Source organism: Agelaius tricolor, unplaced genomic scaffold (genome assembly GCF_023055355.1).
Source record: "Agelaius tricolor isolate 1412-34295 unplaced genomic scaffold, bAgeTri1.0.p SCAF_7, whole genome shotgun sequence".
NCBI classification, from domain to species: Eukaryota; Metazoa; Chordata; class Aves; order Passeriformes; family Icteridae; genus Agelaius; species Agelaius tricolor.
This window is the reverse complement of record NW_027269267.1, coordinates 6,437,188-6,464,534: the sequence shown is the minus strand read 5'-3', so window position 1 is coordinate 6,464,534 and position 27,347 is coordinate 6,437,188. Positions and strand designations below refer to the sequence as shown.

At 41.5% G+C, this 27,347-nt stretch overlaps 1 protein-coding gene across 12 annotated transcripts in view; it reads right to left on the bottom strand.

Annotated features, from left to right (window-relative positions):
- The window catches only part of LOC139591560 (pulmonary surfactant-associated protein D-like), a 214,072-nt gene that overhangs the window by 167,521 nt on the left and 19,204 nt on the right, over window positions 1-27,347 (bottom strand). For 7 of the 12 annotated variants that reach the window (XR_011679677.1, XR_011679674.1, XR_011679675.1 and 4 more), the window contains one exon: window positions 8,180-8,240. The exons of 4 other annotated variants lie outside the window; for them this stretch is intronic. The gene's annotated coding sequence lies outside the window, so the exon portion shown is untranslated. Of the gene's footprint in view, window positions 1-2,227; window positions 4,679-8,179; window positions 8,241-27,347 lie in introns of those variants that run through there. One more of the 12 variants, XR_011679671.1, reaches the window with a different exon arrangement.

Here is a 27,347-nt window from a genome sequence, read left to right as displayed (position 1 = left end):
ATGAGGGTGGAGCACCTCTCCTATGAGGAAAAGTGGAGGGAATTGGGATTGTTCAGCCTGGAAAAGAGAAGACTTTGAGGTGACCCAGCTGTGGCATTCCAGTACCTGAGGGGAGCTGCAAGAAAGATGAAGAGGGACTATTCACAAGGACCTGGAGTGACAGGAGGAGGTGGAATGGATTCAGACTGAAAGAGAGGAGGATTAGATCCAATATTAGGAAGAAATTATTGACTGTGAGGGTGGTGAGGCCCTTGCACAGGTTGCCCAGAGAAGTTGTGGATGCCCTGGAGGTGTTCAAAGCCAGGCTGGACAGGGCTCTGAGCAACCTGGTCTAAGTGGAAGGTGTCCCTGTTGGGGATGTTGGAACTAGATGATCTTTCAGGTCCCTTCCAATCAAACCCTTTCTGTCATTCTGTGACTCTAAGCCTTTGCCTGCTGTGTTCTTTGGAAAAGCAAAGGTGCATTTTCCCCAGGAGCTTTTTACATTTACCAGATTTTCTCCTATTATCAAGAAAAACAGATGCCCTCCCCAGAGCACGTAGCAGAGTCACACTGGAGTGGTTCAGACATCCTCTCTGATTGAATGCTGTACTGTCATCCATTATTACTCAAGGCCACTCATAGCATGCATTAACATTTATAAAGTTGGAATCTATTCAGCCTGTCCACCCAATCGCTGACTAACTGGGTGTTATTACTTGAAAAATAAATCTCACAAAAAGGGAAAACAAAATAACCTGGGTACACAGAATAACACAGTCTATGTTCTCTAACACAAGCATTACTAATACTGAATAAATGGGCAAGTATTTAATCTGTAACAGCCTCTAAGCTTCTCACAGAACAAGAAGAGTGAAGACTGCACACTTAATATTATTTTGCACTTTCATAACTGAGAGGAAAACTAAATAGGCAAATAATTTCTACTAGTTAGGGGTTAACTAGTTAACTAGTTAACTTATTGCTATTCCTTTAAATTAAAAAAGGTGCTGTGTGCTTCAGGGGGAAACAGGCACCAGTAGCAACAAGCTGTTCAGCACTTTGTGCCAAGTGCTCACAAGAACACTGAGCACAGAACACATCCAGAGCTGCAGCAAGCCAGGCTCAGGAAACCTCAAGGTGGAAGAAACACATCTTGCACCACCTTGATCAAAATTAAAGAGATCAAACCTTAGCCCAAAATGTTGCTCACAAGGGCTTTGCTTGCAGCAAATACAATGCAAATTTGCTTGAATTGGAAACCAATAAAGGCTGCACTCCTGGAGCTGGGCAGTATCGGGTTAATGCACAGAACCTTCAGGTGCTGCCCAGAATTATTCCTGCTCCTGGAGCTCAGCGGGCTCCGCACGCCATGTCCAGGCTGTGGCTTTAAAAGGTGCTGGAAGAAGCGGGGCCAGGATCCCTCAATCCCCACCTGCCCTGGGAGCCACCCCCACCCCATCCCATCCCATCCCATCCCAACCCATCCCATCCCATCCCATCCCATCCATTTCATCCATCCCAACCCATCCCATCCCATCCCATCCCATCCCATCCATCTCATCCATCCCATCCCAACCCATCCCGTCCCATCCCATCCCAACCCATCCCAACCCATCTCATCCTGCCCCATCCCGTCCATCCCATCCCATCCCATCCCATCCCGCCCCATCCCATCCCATCCCATCCCAACCCATCCCATCCCAACCCATCCCGCCCCATCCCGTCCCATTCCAGGGCTCCCCTGCCGCCGCCTCTGCTCCCTCCCAGCATGACCCCGCTCGGTACTCGAGGTCCTTCCTTTCCTTCCTTCCTTCTTTTCCTTCCTTCCTTCCCATGGGTTTGGTGCACAGGCAGGGCTGGTGTTAAAACCTCTTCCAGTTAAAGACCCGAACCAAATATTCCCCAAAAGCACAGAGCAGGCACGGCCACCCCCAGGCAGTAAATCCCCATCCCGACTCGCTGGGCTGAGCTCTCCCTCCAGACAGAGAGGTTTTTCTGGGGGGGATTCCCCCCTGCTCTCAGGAAACATTTACATCAGGGTCTACAAAGCATTCTTCAGAGACTGATGAGAAGTTCTAAAAAGAGCTTTGTCTTCCATTACGAAGAATACTCAGCTTTGGCACGTAATGTATGTCCCATATCAGCCAACACTTCGCACAAGTGACCACAGAACAAAATGTTCAGTGAAAAAGCTTCAACTCTATGGCTTGTTTTTCTTCAGAGGAATTTGGTGTGATGATGAACAGGTTGGGCTATAGGAAAGGCTCATTACATCTTCAGAATTCTCACAACAGCGAGACTTTAATTTCAGTGAACCCCAGCAATTATTTTCTTCAATATTCTTTGGGAAAATACACTCTCCTATACAGTTTTCAGATGGAGTGGTCAATAAGAGATCTCACATAGCCATTGCTCAGAACCACTGGAACAATCTGAGCATGCACAGATTAAAATACAATTAAAACCATAGTTGCCTGTTTGCAAGATTTATTGCAGCACTTCAGATCTTGCCACTCCTCAGGAGCAAACTTCCTGAGAATGTTATACCCTGCTCCAAAAAGCAGCAATTCCCACCCAGTAGGAAGCAGTGGGCAGTCTTGGAAAAAAAGCAGTGAATTTGTATCACAGATTAAATGTAGAGATTAGAGGATTAAAATTTTCTATCATGTAGTGCACACTTGGGTATTTAATAATTACATAAACGAGGAGAAAACAGTTGGAAAAGCAGGTCTTGAACTTCTATTGTTATGACAGACAAGATGTGCCATCAAAATAGGTCTCTATTTTTAAGGGAAAAAAAACAAAACCTCTAATGAAAACAACACCTTGAGCAGTGGCACTGTGCAGTAGAAACTACATTAACTTGTCATAATATGCTGCTTCTGTTGGTATGACTTTCCATTGAATAACAAAATAAATATGAGCTTCAGAATACACAGTATTACTGAAGTGCTTGGAATGCAACACATGGGGAAGCACCCCTAACATGGATTTTCTGATTCCTCTCCAGATGTCAATGATTGCCAGCCTCAACTGCAGGTCATTATTTTGGGGTTTACCCATATTCTTGTCTTACAAATGACAAATCATGACACTATTTTTTAAAATGCACACACACAAATAAATTCCTCAGAAAAGGTGATTCAACATAAAGCCAGCTATGATCTGAATGAGTGGGGAAAAAAAACCCTAAAACCCCCAAAGCTTATTAAGATGACGTTTGCTTCATTTAAATTGCAACCTTTTTTTTTCTTGTTCATTTCAGTCATATTCTGCTTTCTGTGAGCAGATACTGAGTCCTGAATTTGCTGAAGAATTTTGGACAACATTGGTGTCACTGACTAACTCTTTTCATATTTTCTTTTGCCATTTTTATGGTATGGGACACTTATGATGCTTGCTATGGGACCTTCTGTGTTCAGGCTCCCAAAAATCCTTCTCATCACCTTCCACAGAGTGCAATCTGCTGTTGCTGGCCTAAGTGGTGCCTGTGGTGCCAGGGAAGAGAAAAGATGGCAAAAAAAAAGCTGCCAGGGGCAAATCCCATGCAAGCAGCTCCACGTGCCTGGTCCTCCCATCTCTCTGAGCATCCCCTTTATTCCTAAGATGCTCCAAAAGTTCAGATAATTTTCAGATCAAGGACAGTTCCTTGCCTGTGCCTTTTCCTCAGTGAACTGAGTTTGTGGAACTGAGGTTTGGAGTACATGGTGCAGTGACAGCTCTCAAATGAAATGTGTGTTGTGGCAGGACTTTTGCTTCTGAATAATCATTCATCACAAATAGTGATTTAGTATCAGAGCTCATGACTCTTTTAGAAGCTTATTACTACCATCAGTGCATAGAGCAGTGAGGGAATGTTTTGTTTATTCTTTTTTTCTTCTCAACTCCTAAGACTTGGAGTTGAGAAGAAATTGATTTGGGAAGTAGCTCATGTATATTGATATTAAATATTAACATGAAACACTTGATTTAGAAAGCTTTGGGTATTTCCAACATTTTGTTCCAGTCCAAAAGATTATGCAAAGTTCACAAAGAGCCTTTCCAATTGATCCAGACATGTAAAAATATCATTCTGCTTTTGCAGCAAGGATAAATCCGCTTTGCTAACTTTAATGTCACATTTCAGTAAACAGAGACTTCTGAAGATTTTTTTTTATTGTTTCAGCATATTATCAATTTTCATCGAGGTGTTTTTAGTATATCTCTCCAGAGTATTAATCACCATTTACAATGTATTATATCACACAACCTGCACCAATACAAAAAAAAAAAAAAAAAAAAAAAAAAAAAACCCAAACCATAGAATTTTAGGTTATGATTCTATGGCATAAAACCATAGAATCATAGAACAGCCTGGGCTGGAAGGGGCCTTAAAGACCATATAATTCCAACACCCTGCCATGAGCAGGGACACCTTCCTCTAGCCCAGGTTGCTCAGAGCCTCACCCAACCATGCCTTGAACACCTCTGGGGATGGGGCAGCCACAGCTTCCCTGGGCAGCCTGTGCCAGTGCCTCACCACCCTCACAGGGAAGAATTTCTTCCTAACACCCAATCCAAACTCTCAGTTGGAATCCATTCCCCCTTGTCCTGTCTCTACACGCCCTTGCAAAAAGTCCCTCTCCATCACATCAGGGAAAAGCGAGGAACGCTGAACTTGCTGGAGCTGCCTCTACCAGTCTCTTTTTTTCATTTTCTGCGGGTGAATAAATGAAAAAGGCAGGGAAGCGATGGAGTCCATCCTTTGCTTTTCCAGCCGCGATTCCCCCGAGCCGGCGGAGCGGCGCGGTGGGTGCAGTACCGCGTCCTGCCGCGGGAGGGCGACAGCGGCGCTGCCCCGCCCGCTCCCAGGCTGCGAGCGCGACCCCGCGGCGCCAAAACAGCCCCAAAATAGCCCCAAAAACCACCCAAAAACCCCTCTGGGAGCACCCCAAAGGCGCCAGGAGGATCCCACCAGGCCACAGCGAAACCTGGCGGGGCTGTCCGAGCGTTAGTATGCAAGTGGAGCCTTGAGAGATTCGTGTGAATAATACCAAAAAGGTCTAAGCCTCTTAGTGCTGCAGGAGTGGAAAATCCCATTTCAGGCGTTTGTGCTCATAACTAGGAAAGAGGGGAATGAAGGGGTTTGGTTTTAAGCGGCTAAAGCGCTGTCCAACTGCAAGACAAGTGGGATGCAGCACTTAAGTAATGACTGTTTTGGTGTCAAGTTAAGCCCTAAAATGTAGAGATCTTACTAAATGAATAACATCGGGGTTTGCCCTCTATCTAGCAAAAAAAAAAAAAGGCAAAACAAAACAAAAAATCATTTTCCAATGATTTTTTTCCAATCTATGATAAAATGTATAGTAAAACAGTTCATCATAATAAACAATGCATTGAAATATTGTGATTCAACTTTCTAAAGGTTTTTTTGGAGATTCTTAGACCAGTTTTATTTATGAAAGTAAGCATCTCTGTATTTAAAGGTGTTAAGAGCTCATGTTCTTGCAAGTTTACTCAGTACAGCTGTTGAACTCTTAATTCTTCTTCCACTGCTCTAAGGAAAATTAAATGCTGCAGATGTTATCCTTTATAATGCCATACACACAGAATCAGTTCCTCATTTGCAGGGCAAGTTATTTATTTTTTCCTACTGATCTTCAAGGCAATCATGATCATTAGGCATTGCCAGGGTTAACTAAACATGACCCACAGTGATCACAAGTCAGAAGTTATGTGAAAGAGATATTCTCATGTCAATAAGTGGAAATCTAGGAACTGCACTTGAAATATTTCAAACAAATCCGTCTCTTCAGACTAAAACATATTAAGAACACAAGCTAAAAGGCAGAAATAGACCTGAAACTAAAACATTTCCTGTCTCTGAGATATATTTGAACTAGACAGTCTACATTATTAAAGATGTTAGTGGTCACAGATAATCAATAGGTTAAACTTCATAAAGTAAAGGAAACAAAACCCAAAAACCAAAATGGCAACAACAAGACAAAAAAAACCCAAAACCCAAAAAAACCCAAGCAAGCAAGCAAGCAAAAAAAATTAAAAAAAGAAAGCCAAAAATGGAGAAAAGAAATGAATACTCTTATACTCTGAAAGTTTTTACCCATTCCAGTTCCACATGTCTGACCCCCTTCACTCCCAGCAGCAGCCCTGGGTGAGGACATGAACCCCTGGTGTGCCCTGGCAGCATTTTTGCAGCTGCAGCCCGGACAAGCCCACCTGCCAGGAATTCCCCTAAGGACAACTGCAAGGAGCTTAAGAAGATTTGCATCCATTCATAAAGGATCCCTTTGCTTAAGATGAAGCCAATGTGGAACAGCTTGCAGGAACCTGGGGTACTTTTGGGGCGATTGCCCAATTTTTCAGACCCCCAAGCCCATGCAATTCCCAGTTTTTAGGGGAAGGGGGGCATTGAGCACCAAGTGCCTCCTGGCTGGCCCTCATGGCCAGCAGAGGAGCCCCTTCAGAGCAGTCCCTGCTATCCAGAACCTTTATTGCCTGACATTGTTTCGCTCCACCAAGCTTTCCTCCCCTCCTGAAACCTCTCCTCCTCCCATCCCACAGAAAGGGGAAAGCAGGTCTGGAAAACCTTCAGTGGAGAACTATTGCCAAGGATCATTTGAAACTGCAGAGCTCTCTGTGCCATGATCAGTGCAAAACCCAACTTCACCCAGCTCTCATCCCATGCTGTAAATCCACTGGTACCCTCTGATGCTTCCCGTGCTTTTGCAATTAGCCTCCCAGATTTTCACTCAAACCTGGGTTTTTCCTCAGGCTTGCATATGATAAAGATCCACTGAGGCCAATAGAAATGCTCCTCCACCCATCCCACAACCCCATTCCAGGGTCTCCTCCAGATCAAACTTCAGGACATCTGAGCCCCTAAGAACCAGTTGTTGTTACAAGACAATAACAACATCCCACAGCCAGATTGTCAAAGACTTTTAACAATGAGAAAAAGAGAAGCATCATAGAATTAAACAAAAAATTGGAAAGCCACGCATCTTTATTATCCTTGTGTATAGCACCAGCCTCTTAGAAAAAGGTACAGCTCAAATAGTTTTACTTTAAATACTGCAAATTAATGAGCAGGAGCAATGCTACCAGTAAAACATGGGAATTTTTATGACAGGTTTTTAAAATAAAGTTTTCAACCCTAGACCACGAGGGGTTTTTCAGAGCTGCAGGTGGGAGGTGGGAACACTTGCCTGCCTTTTGCATCTTAAAAAACTCTGAACACATCTTTAAACAGGAGTCATTGAGAACTTCAGAGAGTATCTGAGCTCTTCTAGTAAGGAAAAACAACACTAAGGAAGAAAATTTTGCATGGTTATGTTTAAAGAGAAGAGAGTGTGGCACAGTAGCCACACATAAAACCAGTTAAACCCCATTTTATCTGTTACACGCACCAGGAATTTTTATTCTCTACTCTTTCATTTATAGCAGGTACACTTATTACTGGTTTTGAGTCTGTTTTCTTACTAAGACATTCTATAACAGGAATTAAGAAGCCAGAAGCATCTCTTTGAAGCGTCCTCAGCACATGAGAAGACTCATTCACCAGGTTGTTAGACACAATGAGAGAAGAGATGCATGAAACCAAGAGCACTTGCACAATCCTCCTCCCCAGTCATCTGTTTCCTCTCTGCCACCTATCTTCTAGGTTATGGTCAGCAGAGTTTCAAGAGCTTCAGCATTGTGGAGCTTTGGGGGTTTTTTTAAGACATATTTTACTACCAATGTGTACAAAAGCAGCCACCCAAGGCAGAACGGAGTTTTTATCCTGAGCTGTTGTACTGGTCCTTTAACTTTTTATGACTCATGGTTCAAGTATTTAGGAATTCCCCTCTAAATATGAGTTTGACATACTTGCATTATGGAAAGTTATTTTATTCAAAAAGTAACAAAATGCAATATTCATGCAATACCCAGGTCTATATTTAACACCACACAATTGGGTTTTTCTTTTTTTTCTTTTTTTTTTTTTTTGCAATAAAGCTTCTAATTAAAGACAGATTCCAAAAAAAATCAAGAACAAGACTGAATAGCAGAAGTAGCAGCATTGAAGGAGACAATCACAGTGTTACACATCCAAGCAAATCAGGATTTTTTTTAACTATTCAAACAATGTCAGAGCTGTTTACCTCCTCCCCCAGACCCCCCAGCTGCATGTGAGAGTGCTCAGCTTCTCTCTTACCTGTGTGCTCAAGTCCCTTCCTGGTGGGCTGGCTACTCATCAGGGATCACCTGACTAAAGCCTGGAAAGAAATTAAAATATAATCAGCTGACCACCCTCGCTCCCTGGCTTCCAGCTGAAATCCTCCTCTCCACAGCACTTTGTCATGCGAGGCAGGACAGAACCAGCTGTCATTGCTTCAGAAAAAAAGGGAAATGGGCCCCTCTGTTTCCACCTCCTTCCTTCCTCCTCGCTCACTCTTTCCTATCTGTCCCTGCCTCCCGACCTCCTCCCTTTTCTCATTCTTCCACTTTGCTCATTCACTGCCCGCCTGGCTGGGGTCTCCCAGGGGAAGCCGCATTCCACAACGCTCAAGCATTTCCCCTGCATCCCGAGCTTTCTCAACAAGCTGCCTACACATTTGTACTGGAGGGAAAAAAAAAAAAAAAAGAAATTAAAAAAAAAAAAGGAGGGAAGAGAAAAGAGAAAAAAAAAAAAAAGGAAGAAAAAAAATAAATCAGAGGAAAAAAAAAAAGAGAGAAAAGGCACCACATTCCACAACCCTCAGTCAGCCCTGGCAGACTGCGAGACATTTTCAGTCACACAGCACAAAATGCATTAGTCAGAGCTGAAAGACCACACACTTTGTACCACTACCATGCTAACAGAGAATGGTCTGAGCAGAGCTACAGGAAAAAGGAAAGGAGGGGTTCCTATTGGTGCTTCCATTTTACATGGGGTGGTCACCTAAACATATGAAAAAACCCGCAGGAAAAGGCCCGAAGCTGACATTCCCAGCAGAAACAATGTGGACGTGGGCAGCGGGGAAAGCTCTCCCGACCTTTGCCAGAGGACTCCCCCTCCAGCAGGATGTGCTATCCCAAAGACTGCAAGCCATTATCTAAATCAGAACCTCTATCTCCCCGCTGGTTTGTTCATAGGAAACACAAGCCTAGAAAAAGGGAAAGTAACACTGCATGATTCAGATTCCCCGAAACCACATTTACTTTCAGTTCAGACTTCTCTCTTCTTCGCTGCTCCTTAACAGCTCTGCAGCTTTATCCATCTATGGAGTTTTGTTTCCTCTACTTACGCAGTTTCAGCCCTCCGTGCTCGCAGGGAATCTGATCAGCAAGAAACCAGAAGGGAGCTCGGAGTAAAAAAAATAAAAACCCCTCGGTCCTCATCCCAATGACCTAATCACTCATCTATCTGCTCCTGCTTCCGTCCCCCACACGCACTTATCTCTGCCCTGGAGGCATTTTGGGAGTGAGGACACGGCTCGGGAGGAAGCAGCGCCGCTAAAATCACATCAGAGAGAGGGACAGCGCTGCGAGGAGCACGCGGTGGTGTCCGCAGGGAACAGCACCACGGAGACCCCAGCCCCAAATTCCTGCTCCCAGCCCCAAATTCCTGCTCCCAGCCCCAAATTCCCTGCTCCCATCTCCAAATCCCCTGCTCCCAGCCCCAAATTCCCTGCTCCTATCCCCAAATTGCCAGCTCCTATCCCCAAATTCCCGCTCCGAGCTCCAGATTTCCTACTCCCAGCTCCATATTGCGGCTCCCAGCCTCAAATTCCCTGCTCACAGCTCCAAATTCCCTACTGCCAACCTCAAATTCCCAGCTTCTAGCCACAAATTCCCTGCTCACAGCCCTAAGTTCCCTGCTCCTAGCCCCAAAATCCCTGCTCCCAGCCCCAAAATCCCTGCTCCAAATTCCCTGCTTCCAGCCCCAGATTCCTGCTTCCAGCTCCAAATCCCCTGCTCCCCTCCACAAATTCCCGGCTCCTATCCCCAAATTCCCTCTCCCAGCTCCAAATTCCCTGCACTCAGCTCCAAATTCCCAGCTCCAAATGCACTGTTCCTAGCCCCAAATTCCCTGCTCCCAGCCCCAAATTCCCTGCTCCCCACTCCAAATTCCTGGCTCCCCTCCCCAAATTCCGTGCTCCCAGCTCCAAACTCATTGCTCCCCTCCCCAAATTCCCTCCTCCCAGCCCCAAATTCCCTACTGCCAGCTCCAAATTCCCTGCTCCCCTCCCCAAATTCCCTGCTCCCAATGTCCCAAATTTCCTACTGCCAGCTCCAAATTCCCTTCTCCCAATGCCCCAAATTCCCTACTGCCAGCTCCAAATTCCTGTTCCCAGCCCCAAATTCCCTGCTCCTCATGGGACTGTCCCTAACACAGCCTGCCAAGATCCAGGGGCTTATCCCAGAGTGAGGGAAGTGCAGGGAGGCGGGGGGAAGATGGGGAGAGCCCTCAAGCGCCTGCACTGGAATTTCTCTTCAGGAAAGTCCATGCTTTAATGAAAGACTGATACTAGATACCACAAAGAAACTTTTATTTCTCTAGGCACATGACTCAGATGCATTTTCTATGTGGGTTATGCGGTTGTGTTATGTTTCATCTTAAAAAACTGTTTCAAAGAGACCTTTAAACATTAGTTTTAAGAAAAACTCGATGTGTTTATGCACAGTGTTTTTAAACTGCCTTTTATTGCACAATGCTGTATAAAGCAGAGACACTAATGTCTGTTTCCATTATAGACATAATTTGAATCTAATACTAAACACAATAATCTGTAAAAATATTTAAGTTGCATCCCTAAATAGTTCGCAGAAAAGTAAACAAACTCAACCCTTCAGCAAAACAGATCCCTTCAGTTACAATATTGTTATCTGTCTGCTTTTCTTGTGTTCTTGATTTTGAAGATACATTTACTAACTGTGTTATTGACTTAGATGTTTATAAAATAAATGGTAGCTGCTGCTGTGCAGTATTTCAGCAGAGGAAGGCTGTCCAGAACTGCCTCAGAGACCGAACACTGTCGCCATTATAACAAAAGCATTAAAATGAATAATTCATGAGCAAAGGAAGTACCCTACCATTAAAAGGCACCGAGTATTTAATGAATTGTCCAAAAGCTACCCCTTTTACTGCCCAGTTCCTCTTACTACTTAATTATGCTACATTTTTCTAAAATGGCATCAAGTAGTAATCAGCAGAAACACACGGATCACTTGTAGGAGACTTTGTGAGGAGTAAGAAATAAAAACTAAAAAATGAGCGAGAGAGAAGGAGGGGAAAAAATTGTTTCTGTCTGATGATGGATATATTAAGGAAATGAGACTTCAGGCTTGAAGGCTTTTCCAAATTGTGCTTTTGAATCTTGAAAAGGAAGAGCATCAACAAATATTCTTTGCAAAAATAGAGGCAATCAGTTCTTTGCCTTTATCTGGTACCTTCTTTTTCAGGATCCCAAGGCATCATGGAAATGCTCAGGAATTAAAAAGCCCCATTGCTGAGGACTTTCAGAACTTTCCTCCTGTTTATAAGGTCTCAAGAAGACTAAATTATTTTCTCCAGGTCACACAGGAAGGCTTGGAGACTGAGGCAAGGATAGAGCTTCATCTCCTGGTTACCAGTCCTGTGCCCAACAAAAAGAGAAACTTCCTTGCTTTATGCTAACAAGCATCAAAAAGTTCAACAGTCCTGCAGGTATTAACCTAATAAATTGAATAGTGGTGGACAGGCATTTTCTGCAGGTATAGTAGAAAATTCCAAACCATTAAACCCATATTACACCAGAATTATGTGCAAACTTAAATTTTGAATAACATATTTAAAGGAATTTGGCCTAAAGTAGCATCTGCTCATGTTTCTTTTATCTGCTGCAGGAAACACACATGCAGTGCCTGGAAAGAGATTTATTTATGATTTATTTCTAACCTACACTTCCAAACTTTTCAAGACATTCAAAATTGGTACACTAACATTAATAAACTTCTCAGATTTAATTAGAACCAACATCCAGTTCTTAAAGTTGAAGAAATTGCATCTCTAAGACATTTTGCTCATGGGACAGCATTCCATAATGTCGAGCAAAAGCCATCCTGAATATCTTTACTTACATGGATCACTTTTTAGCTGTCCTACTCTCCCCTACACTATTGGGAAGAACTCAAAACACAATTCTCATTCCAAGGCTCCCATTGCAACAAGTTCACCAATTATGTGGCAGCAAGCCCATTAATACTGAGATACAAAACCACGTCCCCAAGGCATCATGGATGGAATGAAAACATGAGGTGTAACACTGCAAAATCAGACACTGTCACTGGTCAACACTGATGCTCCTGGGCTTTTTATTTTTAAACCTGTTGGCTTCTTTGCAGAGCATTGGTAAGCACTTTTTGGATTGTGACTTGCCAATTTCTAGGTTTTTTTCACTTTTAAAAAAATTTCAATAGCATCTATTTGAGAGGGATGCTCTTTTGATCTGGTATTAAATGGATGAATCTCATTCTGCCAAAAAAATTTGCCCTTCAGTCAACTCAGAGCTGCTCCCACAGCAAGTCCTTACAGGAATAAGGAAATGCTCTTTAACAGCTAGAACAATCTGTACAGTTAAAAATATTTTTAGTCTTCAATCCCCAAGGAACTGTGAGCAGAACTGAACTGCAAAACAAATATTAAAAAAAACCCATAATTTGTTGTTAGATATAATTAATATATCCCAGCTCACAGCAAGAAGGTTTATTGTAACTGATAGACATTTCAGCACAAATGACCATTAATGGTTTAATAACTTGTGGCAGGAAGAAAGAGGAGGAAAACCCACAAAACATTTATGATAACTCTTCCAAAGATGGAAGAAGTTCTCTTTTTTTAAAATTGCACCAAAAAAAAAAAACCCCAAGAAACCAATTAAAGAAAGAAATGCTATGAACACTTCAAGTTTATCTCCTTCAAAATATTTATCTTGAGTCTACATTACAGGAGAAATTCTGTGTTGACATAAACCAGTATGAGTGTGTCCACCAAACCAGCAACCTCCACCAGGGCATCCAGACTACTGAGTCACTACCTAAACACAAGTGTTCCAGAGAACAAATAGCATCAAATAAATTACTTCAGAGAAAATAATGAGAAAGATCACCACTGCTTCTACTTGGAGGTAGGTGGAAAAAAAAAAAAAGGAGGAAAAGGAAACAAAAAGTCTCTAATCAGAGCAAAATTGCCAAGTGAAAGGAACTTAATCAGCATTTTGCTACTTGGACAAGAGGGAGAGGGGATGGGAAGAGGCAGGAGAGACTTGTAGAGTAGTAACAATCAGGTTGGTACATTGTTCAGTATGCACAGCTGTCTCCAAACTACATTATGGCTGCAAGCAAGAATGAATGGAATTATATGTATCAGTTTAATGATAAGGTGAAAATCAAGTGCAGAAGAAAAAATAATAAGAATTCAAAGGTGACGGAAGTGTTCAGCTATCCAAGAATAACCCACCTGATCTCGGTATGCCAAAAGTGTGGTCAGATAATGTATACAAATTTATATCTAGGAGCTTAGATATGTTTAGAGTGTTTTGATATTTGTTTTACCTCCAGTGGGTGAATTTATGTTCCACAGAGCAGTGGTGTTTACCACACTGTTGTTTACTTGTATCAGCAGAGTTGTGTAGACTGTGCAGTGAACTACTCACAGACCTTTCAGTGCTACAGAGGAACAGAACTTACTACCTAAGCCTTCTAAAATAAAAACTAGTTTTTAGACATTAATATAAATTAATTTTATAAATCAAAAAACAACTTTTAGAAGACAATTTGAGGGCTAAATAAATAAACAGTTGCAGATGCAAGAGCAGTGAAGGTAATTTCCACCTTCTTTATTGTAAAGAAATACCTCGAGGAGGCATTGTCAGCACATCTACAAGATCACAAAATAGTTTAGGTTGGAAAAAACCCCTGGAGGTCATCTGGTCCAACCCCTGTGCTTAAACAGGAGCACCTGCAGACCATTGCCCCGGGCTTGAACACCTCCAGAGACTACAACCCCTCTGGGCAACCTGTGCCAGTGCTCCCTCACAATGTAAAAGGGATTCCTATCATTCAGATGGAGCCTCCTGTGCCTCAGTTTGGGGCCACTGTCTCTGTTCCTGTCACTGTGCAATGCTGAGAAGAGCCTGGCTCTGTCTGCTTTGCAGCACCCCTTCAGGTATTTGAACACATTTATGCTCCTTCCTCAAAGCCTTCTTTGCTCCAGGCACAACAGTCCCAGCTCTCTCAGCCTTTGCTCCAGACCCTTCATCACTTTTGTGTCCCTTCACTTGAAGGAACACAAAAGCAGCTCCATCTCTCTTTTACTGGGGAATCAAAACAGGAGCCAGCACTGCAGATCATCAGGGCTGAGCAGAGAGGAAGGATCACCTCAGGATCACCTCAGGATCACCCCAGGATCCCCCAGGGATCCCCTTCCTTCACCTGCTGGGCAGCACTCCTCCTCACCAGCCCAGGATGCAATCAGTCCATTTCAGAAGGGTGCACTGCTGGCTTCTGCTCAGCTTGGTGTCCACCAGCCCCCTGGGCCTTTCCTGGAGAGTTCCTTCCCAGCTTTTCATCCCTGGCTGGTCCTGGACTGTTCCTCCCCAGGGCAGGACTTGGTGCTTGCCTCTGAGGCCCTCCAGGTGTGCAGCTCTTTGAGGAAAGGAAAAGTTGCGTACTTGGAGTAAGGTGCACACTGCTGTCATTGACATCATTGCCACAGACACATTTTCTGAACAATCCTTTCCTTAGGATTTTTCCTCCTGAGAAGCTGAGAGGCCTCAGGAACAAAATGTAACCAATGGTTATCTGCTGCTGTGGAATGCAACAGGTGCATCTGGGATTGGGCTCATGTGGTTGTTTCTAATTAATGGCCAATCACAGCTCAGCTGGCTCAGACTCTCTGTCCAAGACACAAGATTTTGTTATCATTCCTTTTCTATTCTTAGCTAGCCTTCTGATGAAATCCTTTCTTCTATTCTTTTAGTATAGTTTTAATATAATATATATCATAAAATAATAAATCAGCCTTCTGAAACATGGAGTCAGATCCTCGTCTCTTCCCTCATCCTAAGACCCCTGTGAACACCATCACAACACCATTATTTCGTACTTTCAGATATGGGCTGGGCTTCCTGAAACAGGTTTTGTTTTCCTTCCCTTCCCTCCCTGACAAGGAATCCCTCAGCCTCACTATTCTCTTCCTCTCTCTCTCAAATACCAGGTATTCTTTGGAGTGAAAAAGGTAAGATTTTAGTGACAGTTCATTTCTGTTACCTTGACATTTTCAGCTTCTTCCACAGTTTTCCAGCATTTTGAGAGAGTGGGCTTAGAACAGAGAATTTAGAAAGGAAATATATGTAAAACACTTCCATAATTAAAAGTAGCAAAGTCACTCAGGTATTTGTTTGTAGGATGCTCTCACAGTGTTTTCCAACAGAACTAAAGCAGCAAAAGCTCTCTGAGTCTGATGAACTGGTAGAGTCCCACTGCAGTCTCTGAAATGTCAAACTGTCATAGGAAGGACAGCAGAAAATGTTCTCTTTTGGGTCTTCTTATCAGACAATCTACTGCCAAAGTGGTAGCTACCAAACAAACAGCTCCTCTGACACAAATACAATAACCACAAATTCTCTTCAGATTTCACAGGTGCAATTCAGCTCTTCCAGTCCAGTTTTCTGGTGCCACCTCTCCCCTGACCTTCTGCAGCCAATTCTCCAAACTCCAGAAGGCTCAGGATCTGCCCCAGGGCTGCACACCCCATCCGAGGGCCTGGGACACAGCAGCACCTCAAAGAGCACAGAACAGTGATGTGCAGGCACCAAAACCCACCCCAAGCACCCCAAATTACAATGTGACTCCTTTTCATGCTCATATTTGAATCCTTTGGGCAAGCTGTGTGTCCAAGACCCTAAATCTCTTTATCACATAAAGGTATACGCTGCCTGTCTCAAAGTAAGAGCAATTATGCTCAACCATAAATCAGAAATTACTTAAATTCAACAAGACAGAGGCAAATCTAGGCCACCTCACCACAGCATAAAAAGGGAAACAAACTGGTTTGTTTCCAAAATAGGGGAGAAAGTGATTTTTCTTACAGCACAAAGTTCACCAAGATTCCCTCAGACACTGGTAGCACCAAAAAAAAATCAGCCAAAACCGAACAGAGCCCTGCACCTGTGCCTCATATTCCCAATGCAACTTCATACACTCTGTCCCACAAAACTAATGACACTGGATTTTCCTCACATCTTTTCCAGCATTTTCCATATTTTCAAATCCAGTTTTATACTCTGAAATATTTACAGACCCATGGTCTTTCTAATTAAGGGAAAAAGAAAAAAATAGGGAAAGGCATCTTCAAATATTTCTTCTTTGCTATTAATACGCTTCTGAAAACATTTAAAAGCTTCTCCAAACCAAGATTTCTAAGAAAAATATGAACTCAATCATTGGCTCAGAAAGGTGCAGGGATGTTGCAGTTCTGGACTGGCTCCTCAGGGACCAGCAGCAGTTTAAGTATATTGATATTTATTCAGCTTCCTCAGAGAGCCCAATAAAGCCAATCAAGGAACACAGCACCAATAATTACTCTCATTTCCACTGCAGTATTTTCAGGTGCTGCAGTTTCAGGCTTTGGTGCTGACACCTTATGTTTGATACACAAAATTAATTTTGGGATTTTGCTGTGAATGGACACCCTTAAAGCCTCATTTTGGGGCTCAGTGGCTACAGTGTGACATGCTGTGAATAATCTCCCAGTGCTGGATGCAGGCACACAAACAGGAGGGCTGCAACAGCTCCCTCCTACCTGGACTGTTCCTGTACAAGTGAATTTTTGTCCCATGTATACAAAACCAGGAAGAATATTTATTCCATGTGTCTATAGAAACATCTGCTCAGTATTTTTCAGCATACTTGTGTCTTGTTACATCATCTCAAGCAATGATTGCACTCAAAATGAAGAGTCCTGCAGTGATTGCCAGCAGAAAGGAAGGAGGAGGATTTCAGGGCCTCCCATTCATTGTTATTTTCCAGTTCTATCTCACTGGGATTATTCAGGACATCAAAAACTTATCAGCATAAACAAGGCTGATGATCAGTGATCAGCACCCTGCTCTCTGTTCTGCTCTACCAAGCTGTTTCATAAACAATCATTGCTATAATTAATAAGCAGTGACATTCATCAACAAGAACTGCACTTGCTTTCACTGATCAAAAAAATTATGTTACATTATATCAAAAAAGATTCATTTTAGGTTTTTTAATAATTTTAAATAGAGAAGAAATGAGAGTTGAAGTTCTCTGGTCTTTGAGAAACTGTCATTATATTATTCTGGATAAAAAAAGTTTCAACAGCTTATTAAAAAAATTTATCCTGTACAAATGTGAGGTATCAATTAAAATTCAAATAGCTTATTCACAGTTTTTATGGCTAGAAGCCTAATTCTTTTCTGTAGCATGTCATTATTTAAATCAAGTCTTATTTAATTTGAGAACCATGGGAAAACAAAAGAAAGGAGAGAACCTTGGCAAACTGAATGAATGTCAGATTTCAAGGAAGAGTGGAGAGCAAGAACAGGACAGAGAGAAAAAAGAGGAGTTTTCAAGTCCTAAGGAATGTTAAATTTGCTTAAGCAAGTCCTTAAATATAATGTCCATTGCACCTAAACAATAGGACTGAAAGCCACGATTTTGAAAGAAATTATCTCAATGATTTTTTCTGAATGTGTCTTTCAGGTTGTGAGCCAGATGGAGGCACATGGGGGCTTGCAAGGGACCAGCTTTTTAGAACTCTTCTTAACTACTTAACTTGGAAAACTTTGTTGCTGAATTAGTATTCCCAGTTCCTTAATGCTTTCACAGAATCATTAAGGAGGTAAAAATGCACAGAGGTCTGTAAAGCATTAGTGCTTCTGAAAATGTATGATGCACAAAAAGGTATCTTAAACCTTTGAGTGAAGTTGAGCACTCACAAAGCAGATGGGGCCAGACTGAAGGACCCTTGAGCACCTGTAAATCCATCTTGCTTTGTGTGTGCACACACCACAATAAAAATCCTCAGCTATCATTCAAATCCTAGATTTCTTTCTTTTTTTTCCTTGAACAGGTCCATCCCAGTCAGAGCACAAGATCATTGGCTGTTTGCTCAACAAGCAAAGGGATATTCCAGTTTACTCTGCCATTCAGCACATGGCCACAGACTTTCCTCCCATCTCCTGTTTAACTCCAGCTTTGAGACTTCAAATTTCTTCCTGGGTTTATCACCACCATATGGATACTGGGAAAACGAGTCCCATAACATTTGTAAGCACCACCCACCTATGAAAAAAGGGGAGAAGAACTATTTTAATTTCACACCTGGGGAACTGAGGTGTAAAGAGAGCAAGGGTTGGATGACTGTGGTCATCCAGCTTAAGTAGTAGCAAAGAAAATGGGAAATGGTGCCAGGTGGCCACAACAGGCTGAGCTGGCTCTGAAATATATAATATATAATATATATAATATATATTTATTTATACTGTGTATAAATAAATACTGAAATGGTTCAGCTGTTTCCAAGCCACCCCAGCCATGCCCACAGAAAGACCCTCCCACAGACCTGGGGACCCTATTTTTTACATATTTATTTATTTATTTATATTATATATTTAAATATTATATATAATATAACAGAATATATATTATATAATATATTATATATTTTATATATTATAATATTTAATATATTTAATATATTATAGTATATATTATATTTTATATATAATATATATTATATTATATATATATATTATATTTTTTATATAATATAAAATATAAATAGATTTATTTATAGTGGGTATAAATAAATACTGAAATGGTTCAGCTGCTTCCAAGCCACCCCAGACATGCCCACAGCAAGACCCTCCCATAAGTCTGGGCTGGGGGCAACCATGTCTGAGTAAGGTGTCTCTAACCAGGAGCCAGAGACCTTCAAAATGCAGCTGTCCTGACCTCTCTGAATACAGGAGGCTGTTCAGCAATGCCAACAATCAAGTTCTGAAAATGGGATAAAGGAGGAGGGAGAACAGCTTTCCAGCAGTGGTGAGGGACTGGACTGTCCCACAGACCTTGGGAGAGTCCCTGGGCAGCCCTCAGCTGTCCTTAAGGGAGTTGTTCTTGCTTTGCAAACTTCTCTCCTTCACAACAAACCTTTCAGAATCCATAGCTGTGAAATTTTGATTTGCAAATTCACCTGAGCTAGTGAGTGCAAGAAGGAAGTCCTGTGGAATAAATATCATGTGAACATGATAACGACTAATTAAGATCCTCTAGCATGGCTAAATAATCAGAACTCCAGTGAGCTAAGGCAGCACAGGAAAAAATTGATTCCAACTTTGGATAATCTTTAGCACCTACCTTATTGTTTTACTATCTTATTATGCAATGTGTTTTTATTCAGTATATTTTTTAAAACCCCAGGGAAAAAATGTAGAACAAATGCTCATAGGGAAATGGCCCAGTGTGGAACAGCTGAATCCACACTACATTTGTCTCTGTCATTTGTACTAATGGAGGGAATAATTACAGCAGTGAGATGCTCTCATCCATGCAAGCCATCATTTTGACAGTGGGTCAGCTACACAAGACATGTAGGAAAAGAAAGGAGGCTCTGCTCAGAAATCTTTGGCTCTTCCTTGCAAGGAGCAGTGCACCTGAGCTGCATACAACTTTTGGCCCATTTCCTCAGCCTTGACATTTCCTGCTTCTGTACTCTTCATTCTTTTTTCCTTCCAGGACTTGTTCTTCATCCACTCTTAATCTTCCAAGCACTGGCCCTCATCATTATCCTGCTTTCCCAGCTCCTCATTTTGTTCCAGCATCTAGTCCAGTTCTCTTTTCTCTCTTAAGACTTCTCTCTTAAATTCCCTGTTTTCCTGACAAAATGGCCATTCCTCATCTCCCCAGCTGACCTCATTTCCCTTGCTTCTACCCCATCTCAGATCTTTGTTCTGGACTTGTCAGGACCCTTGTGTCAGTGTTTTTATACAGAACAAGTCCAGCCCTGGTATAATCAGTCCCCATCAGGACCATTTCTTCCCCACTCTACTCCACAGTCTGTCTTATGTGTCCACTGCAAAAAAAAGCCTGAAATTTGCTGGAAAAGCTACAAAATTAATTTGAGGAGGGTCTTTGATCTCAGTTTCAATATCCAGGGTCTGCACTGCTGTGTACAGCAGGTTATTTCCATGTTTAGTTATCAAGAGCAAAGTAAAAGGATGTTGCCTCACCTCCAAGTCTCAAATCCCTGCCCACAGTACAGGCAAAATGGCACTAAAGCAACAGAAAACAGTCACAAACAGCTGAACATATTTCAGCTGACAATTTAATTCCTCCCCCTCAACTTCAACAAATTGTGCCCAAGGCAGAGATGTGATGAACAATTGATGTGGTGTGGTGGAGCCATGCTCTGAAGGAGAGCAGGCTCTCGAGCACAGAGAAATTGTCCATTCATTCTCTTCCCATCCTTTCCTCCCCAGCACAATGAATTCTCCTCGTGTCCCTGGACAAGGATTAGGCTGACACTTGAGCCATGGTGTGGTGCAGACCTTCAGCACAGTCACCCAGCTCAGGAGCTGCAGCTGGTTCCATCAACCACAGCCCAGTGAAGGGCAGTGGTGGCCTCGAGGAGCAGCTGAACAAGGCAGCATTCCAAGGCATGGATGTCAGAGTGAAGGACAAACACGGCACAGCAGCCACAGGAAACAACGAAAAACCAAAAAACAGGAAGTCCACTTCTCACATTTTCCCTTTTCCTGGTCCTGGAGCACAGATCTGTCCTGTCCCTCCCACAAGATTGTTCATGAAGTCACTGGTGAGTGATCCCTCCCTGTCCTCAACTCATGGACCTTTCTTTATAATTTCTCTCATCCAGCTGAGGAGGGGAGTGAGAGAGTGGCTCTGGTGGCCACCCTGAATCCAGCCCAGCCCCACCTTTCCCAGCAGGGCACTTGTGGGCAGCAGGAGGTGGCCATGGCCCAGGCCATCAGACACAACTCTGAGCTCCACAGAGGTCCTCTGCTTCCTGATTTTCAGGCTCAAACCCACAGAGGTGATTACAATTAAATCCTGCAGGACATCTACAAATGAAACAGGATGCTTCCCAGATGAATTTTTTAGTTCAGATTTACAGCACCACTTAAAGCAGGCTTTTATAACTTATTATAATTTTTATTGTATTTTGTAGTCACTTTATATCACATATATCTTTTGCAACACTGAATTCTTTTGTAGTTTTTAATGTTCTGAAAGCCTGTTTTAAAAGTTTACATGAGCCAAATTATTTGTGTATAATTACACTTTTATTGTTTTTAAAAGAACTCTTAATCTCCTTGACAAAAAAAATAATAATCTTTTTTGTTTTAAAAAACAAAGAGACTGAGCCAAAATATGCAAGGTATTGTGCTGGCATTCCACTTTTAAAAAATAAAAGCTAAGGATACTTTTCTAACAAAGCTTTCACAAATTATTCCTCCTTTAATTAAATCCCTCTTTGCTGGAAACTAACAAAATGCCATTAAGAGCAGAAGACAGTTATTATCTTTCAGTCGTTTTCCTTTTGTACAATACATTATTACCTAAGTTTCAGTGATTCTTGCTGTGTTCTCCACCTCTCCTTTAAAGAAAATACTCTGTAACCATAGCAATACTTTCCCACCCTGGTATTATTTCCCGCTGGTTTGTTCTGGGCTTTTTGCACATAGCAACCACAGCAATCCTTGGTCCAGGCTGTCAACTTCTTCTTGGCAACTCTTAGCAAAATTGGTGGATCTCTAAACTACCAAATATGCAGCTTCACGTTTTCAAAACAAGATCAGCACCTATCTTCTAAATAAAGTGAATCTTTAAAATTGTATCTCTCCTTTGTATGGTATTTCTAGTGCCACAAATGTGAGATTTTGATATTCTAGATGCTGTCTTCTAGTTCTATCACTTTCTGCAGAGCAATGCAGCAATCCCTCCTCAGACAAGGTTGTGACATCTCGCTGTAATTTACCAAACTTGCAACAAAACTTTAGGGTCCTGCTTCAAACCTGCCCCATTTTTCACTGAATTCACACAGGGGAACACCAGGTGTTCCACCAGGTTCCCAAAGGCAGCACCACTTCTGCAAAGCCTGAGACATAAATACTTTGAATCCCACATCTAAACACTCAGAAGTCACAGAACAGAGGGCAGATCTTGGGCTTGTGCATAAATGTTTAACAAATTCCTTACATTATTTCACTGCTCATCATGCAATATCATTAAGATTCTCAAGTCTTAGCAGACTATCAATCTATTTCTTGATCTCCACTTCACTGTGGATTTGAACTAAAGAGGAATTATTTTTTTCCTCTACAGAAGTCAAAGCACATGAGAGAAAAAAGTGCTAAAAAACCCACTTTAAACCAAGCTTGATTTTGTTCAACACCTTTTTAGTAGTATTTTAAGTTGCTGCCTAATAAGGATAACAAAAGCACTAGAAAATGTTGAGATTTGGCTGAATTTTGCTACTAGTTGAGTTAGATTTCACAAGCTGCAGAGTAAGGTAGAGTCAGTGAACTGTGGTGAAGCAGCACAAATTATATTTGGGAACAACAAACAAAGTAATTTAAACCATTGGTGTTCTACTGTGAATCCTCTCATCCCTGGAGTCAACAGGGGTTGACTTTAACTTCTCTGTTTGTCATTAACTTCTCTGTCAAAATCTTACCCCCACTCATCATTTTTTCCTATGAATCACCCAGGGATATTCCCTTCATATGCTCTCTGGAGGGGGAGTTCCAGAAGTGGAACTAGATGTGCAGGACAACTTCATTTGCAAATCACCTACTGAGAGAAGTGATTTTCTTCCTTTGAAGAAAAAAACCCCATTTGTCTCAGTCACAATGACAGAAACAACCAAAGGAAGTTGGATAGGTATTAAATATATTTGTGTGTGTGTGTGTATATATGCACACATCCCCATATATTTTTATTTATATATACGCACAGCCCATATTTTTAATGTATATACAAACCCCTCCCATATTTTTATGTATATATACAAACATAAATCAGATAGAAGGGATATATATCAAACAAAAATTCAAGTGACCTAACATATTTGTGAGAGCTAACAAAAAGTAGAAATAACAAAAGAAACTCACTAAGGCAGTGAGGTAGGTTGGTTTGGGGTTTTTTTAGAGTCTAAAATGCTACAGAGGAAAATGATGGTGAAAAAAAATTTTATAGAACAATTATTCCAGGAGTGAGAGGAAAGACTGCAGATTATCCTACTGTTTTAAATGTGCCTGGGTTAAAGCAGTCTTGTTTATATTCTAATTTATGGATGCATCAGATACCCATACACACAAAATTTCTCTACAACCATGACCCAGCTGGGGCTACACACCAGAGAAATATACACTACCCAGATGGGCCAAACTAGGAATATAGAAACACATTCCTGATGGAAAAAAAAATTAAATCTTTACATCACTGTTGCCTGTGGTTTTATCATTTGGGTGTTTTTGTCTTTTTGTAAACTGCAGTTGGACCTTTATGCATGAAGAAGGAGAACAAGAGCCCAGATGTGGAAATAGAAAGGAAACAAAGGTATGTCATAACTTTCCAATAAAATCTAAAGAGAAGGACAAAAAAGTTATATTTTGCTATTTTGGTATTTTGCCTAGCAGATACACATATTTATGAGTAACTTACATTAAATTTACAAAGGTTTTCTTTTTAAAGAAAAAGGTAGAAATTTGAAATTAAGGGTTCCTATAATTTAGCTGTGTTCACTGAAAAATAAACGTAAAAAACAGAAAATAGGAGTAATTTTGTTACCAGAGCACTTCAAAATTAAGACTAAAAACTAGCAAAGTGCCCTATCACTGTACACTAAAACAGTACTTTGTATTTTATCAGCTGTTATGCTCAATCTGTAGGATAATTTCCAGACAGAATCTTTCAACTGATGATCACAAATAAGAAAAAAAAAAAAAGGCGTTTTCTTTTTCCATAAATGAAGGTGGTAATAGTTGTGTTAAATTCTAATTCAAATTATGTTATTTTAACACGTTGATCAAATGCATCATGAAACCAAACATTATTTGCTTCGTTTGGTTTTATGAGGGTACAATGGGAATGCCATTCTCTCCAATCACAGCTTTTCTGAATGTATCCACTTCACCAGTCTCTCAACAACAGATGCAATTACATTTTACTATAAAATAATCAAATATTCACATCCTTGCACATAACAGCTATTTTGCTTTGGATGTAAACACTTTGGTTAAATTTTCTATTATCTAAAAGATGCTATTTTCTAGAAGGCAGCATCCCCACCTAGAAAACTGTGGCATTTTCTGACTCTTGATTTGACTTAAAGAGAGACCTAAAGAAAAAGGAATCACTGAGAATTATTTTAAATTTGAAATTATAATTCAATCCACAATGCTAAAGAAAATGTACTTTAAAAATTATTATTATTATTAAAATTATTATTTCCTTTAAACTAATGAAGGACTTACAACATTTTAAATAACATTTTGCCAAGGCGTTCCTGCCCAGAGTCACAGGAAATAACTTTGAAGACTTTTTCAGAAATAAATGCAAAATGAAGTCAATATTTTTTCAATGAATTTTCAGGCTAAAACAATGTGTCTTTTAATTTAATTTCTGTTTATAATGGTTCAGGTTGACATGACTTTTAACAAGACTTCAAAAATCTGCTTAATGTTTTAGGTACATCTTGTGCCTCTTACATAGACAGGTCCTTGATTGCACTCCTTATTCCTTGCAAGAAGTTTACTTTTCTTGTTCTTACTTCACGTGTTTTGGAAACTTTTAATATTTATCCCTTCTTTTAAGAGGATACTGTCCAAAGTTCTACCTTCTGGAAGCTGTGAAAGCCTTAGCCTTAATGTTTTTGTGGTTTTGTTTGGTTTTGTGTTTGGTTTTTTACCTAGCAAATAGTGTCTTTTTTTAAATTGTAAAGGTCTCATTACAGTGACCTTCCAGACACAATTTACATATTTCTCCATAAATTAAGAATAAGTATTGTTTTAATGTTGGTCTACTTAAAGAATGTTTGGTTTTTTTCCCTTCCAATTTCCTGAAGCCTCAGAACCATCTTTCAGAAAACTTTCTGCAACTGGATCTCATACAGGAGCATCAAATGGTCCAATATCCACCAGAAAAGTAAAGAAGTGTTAAAGGAATCAAAGCAGGAGTGAGGTCTGTGACAGACAGCGAGTATTTTGGGAAGTTAAAGAATATCCTTTGCTTATAAATCACTTCAAAAGAAAAAAAAATAATTATCCCATTCTTACTGGAAAAATACGAACCAAACCCACAAATAAACCAGCCTTAAATTGCAACCCTGAATCTGAGCAGAAGGAAGAACACAGCCCTGCTTGGGACATACACATTAACCATTGTGGATGCAGGGCTCCTATTAGAATATATTATCACACAGTATCCAAGTTTATCAATGCTGGCCTCAATTCAAATATGCCGTGAGATGCCTTACTAAGTGCTTCACTAAACTCAGCCTTTCATGCTATTTAAAACTAACTTAATATAGAAAAGAGCTATAGATTAACTGACACATCTATTGCCTTTTTTGTTCCAATCACTTCTGTTTAAGTGCACTGCACTCTGGGGAACATAAAGCCTGGTGGGGGGGAGGAGGGGAACCCCAGCAAGTTATGTTTGACCTGGAATTGAAAATTCAACCACCAGACCATTCCAGACCTCAGGCTGTCTGATTCTTCCAGTCTCACGTAATCTATTCAATAGTTAAGCCTCACTCCCTATTACCCCTTAATAGTGGTTGTGCCTTTTATTGAATTCCTCAGAGCAAATCATCTAAAACTGGCTTTGAATGACCACGTGGCTCCTGGAGTTGATTTGGAAATCCAGAAAACAAGACACGTACCAGGATTTGAGCAGCTGGCCACAAAATGACAGCCTCAGGCAGGAGCTCTGTGGTACAGGCAGCAATGCCAGAGCCCAGCTCCCTCTCACACCACCTGATGCCTCAGCCAGGAGACCCTTTTTTGTCCTTGTGCCTGGTCAGCCACACCTTCCCACTCCTGTGACAAGGGGAGATGCAGAGATGAGATGTTCTCTGGGTACAGCACACGCACCATTAGTAGTGGGATGTTGGCTACTACAAAGCTATAAATGAAGGCAGCCTGCAGAGCCCAGCACCTCCTCTGGACAAGGGCTCAAAGCAGGGAACCCCCTCCCTCCAGGGGTTTTCAGCAAGTCCCAGAGGCTGCTGCTGCCATGAGTAAGAGGAGGGCTGCACACAGAGGCAGGAACCCCTGGGAAGAGGAGATTGCCAAGAGCAAATGTCTGTCACAGCTTTGGGCAGAAAAATTCATCCCAGAAATATCTGTGGACATCTCATTAACTGCCTAGCCCTGATTCATCCCATAAACACCATAGTTTTATCAAAGGTGTGTTTCTCCCAGGAAAACAGACAAACAAACAAACAAAAACCAAAAACACACCAATAAAACCTCCAATACTTACCATTTATTTAGATTTTGCTACAGCACACACATCCATGAAAACAGAATTAAAGTAACACATGCAACCTTGATTTCAGCATTTCCCAGTTCTGGTAGCCAGGATTTGTCACCTTAGCAAATTTTTTAAAGTTCATGGTGTGCATGCAAAGCTTCCTCAAACTTAAGGGAGAGAAATAAGTAATCAACCCAGGCAAATTCCTTTTTTTTCTTTTGGGTCAACCTGTTGACAATTGCACACCTGAGAGACAGGGTGAGAGCATTAACACCCAGTGCTGTTGCTTGAAGCCAAAACCAGGGTCTGTCTTACTTTGCAGTGCCCCAGCCCAGGAGAGAAAGCAGAGCCCAGAAATCTTGTGTTTCAGGCAGTGTTCTGGGGAGCAGCAGCAGCATCCATTCTCCCCATGGCTGCCCCTCATCTTCTTCCATCTCGCCCTCTTTACCAGTCTGACTTAATATTTCCCTTTTCTGTGCTCACAGCAAGTCTGGCCCTGTTTCTTGCCTGCTTTGCAGCTTCTATTGCACATGAATCAGAACTGCTTCCCACCTTCCTTCACCATCTTCCTCAGCTCCTTGGAGCTTTGGAGACTTGGTCACCCTTATCCATCTGCCCTATCTTCCAACTGAATCAAATAAATGGGACATGAGGCTGCACTTGAGGTAAGATGTGCTAATACACAGAAATATCCCAAATACATTGGTATACCCAGTCCTTCCTCAGCCTCATATTTTTCTATCTCTAAAGAGGCATAACTGCCTTCTTTTTACCCTATTTTCTGCCCCTCTCTGCCAATCAGAAGACATTTTCACAATCCATATTCCCCA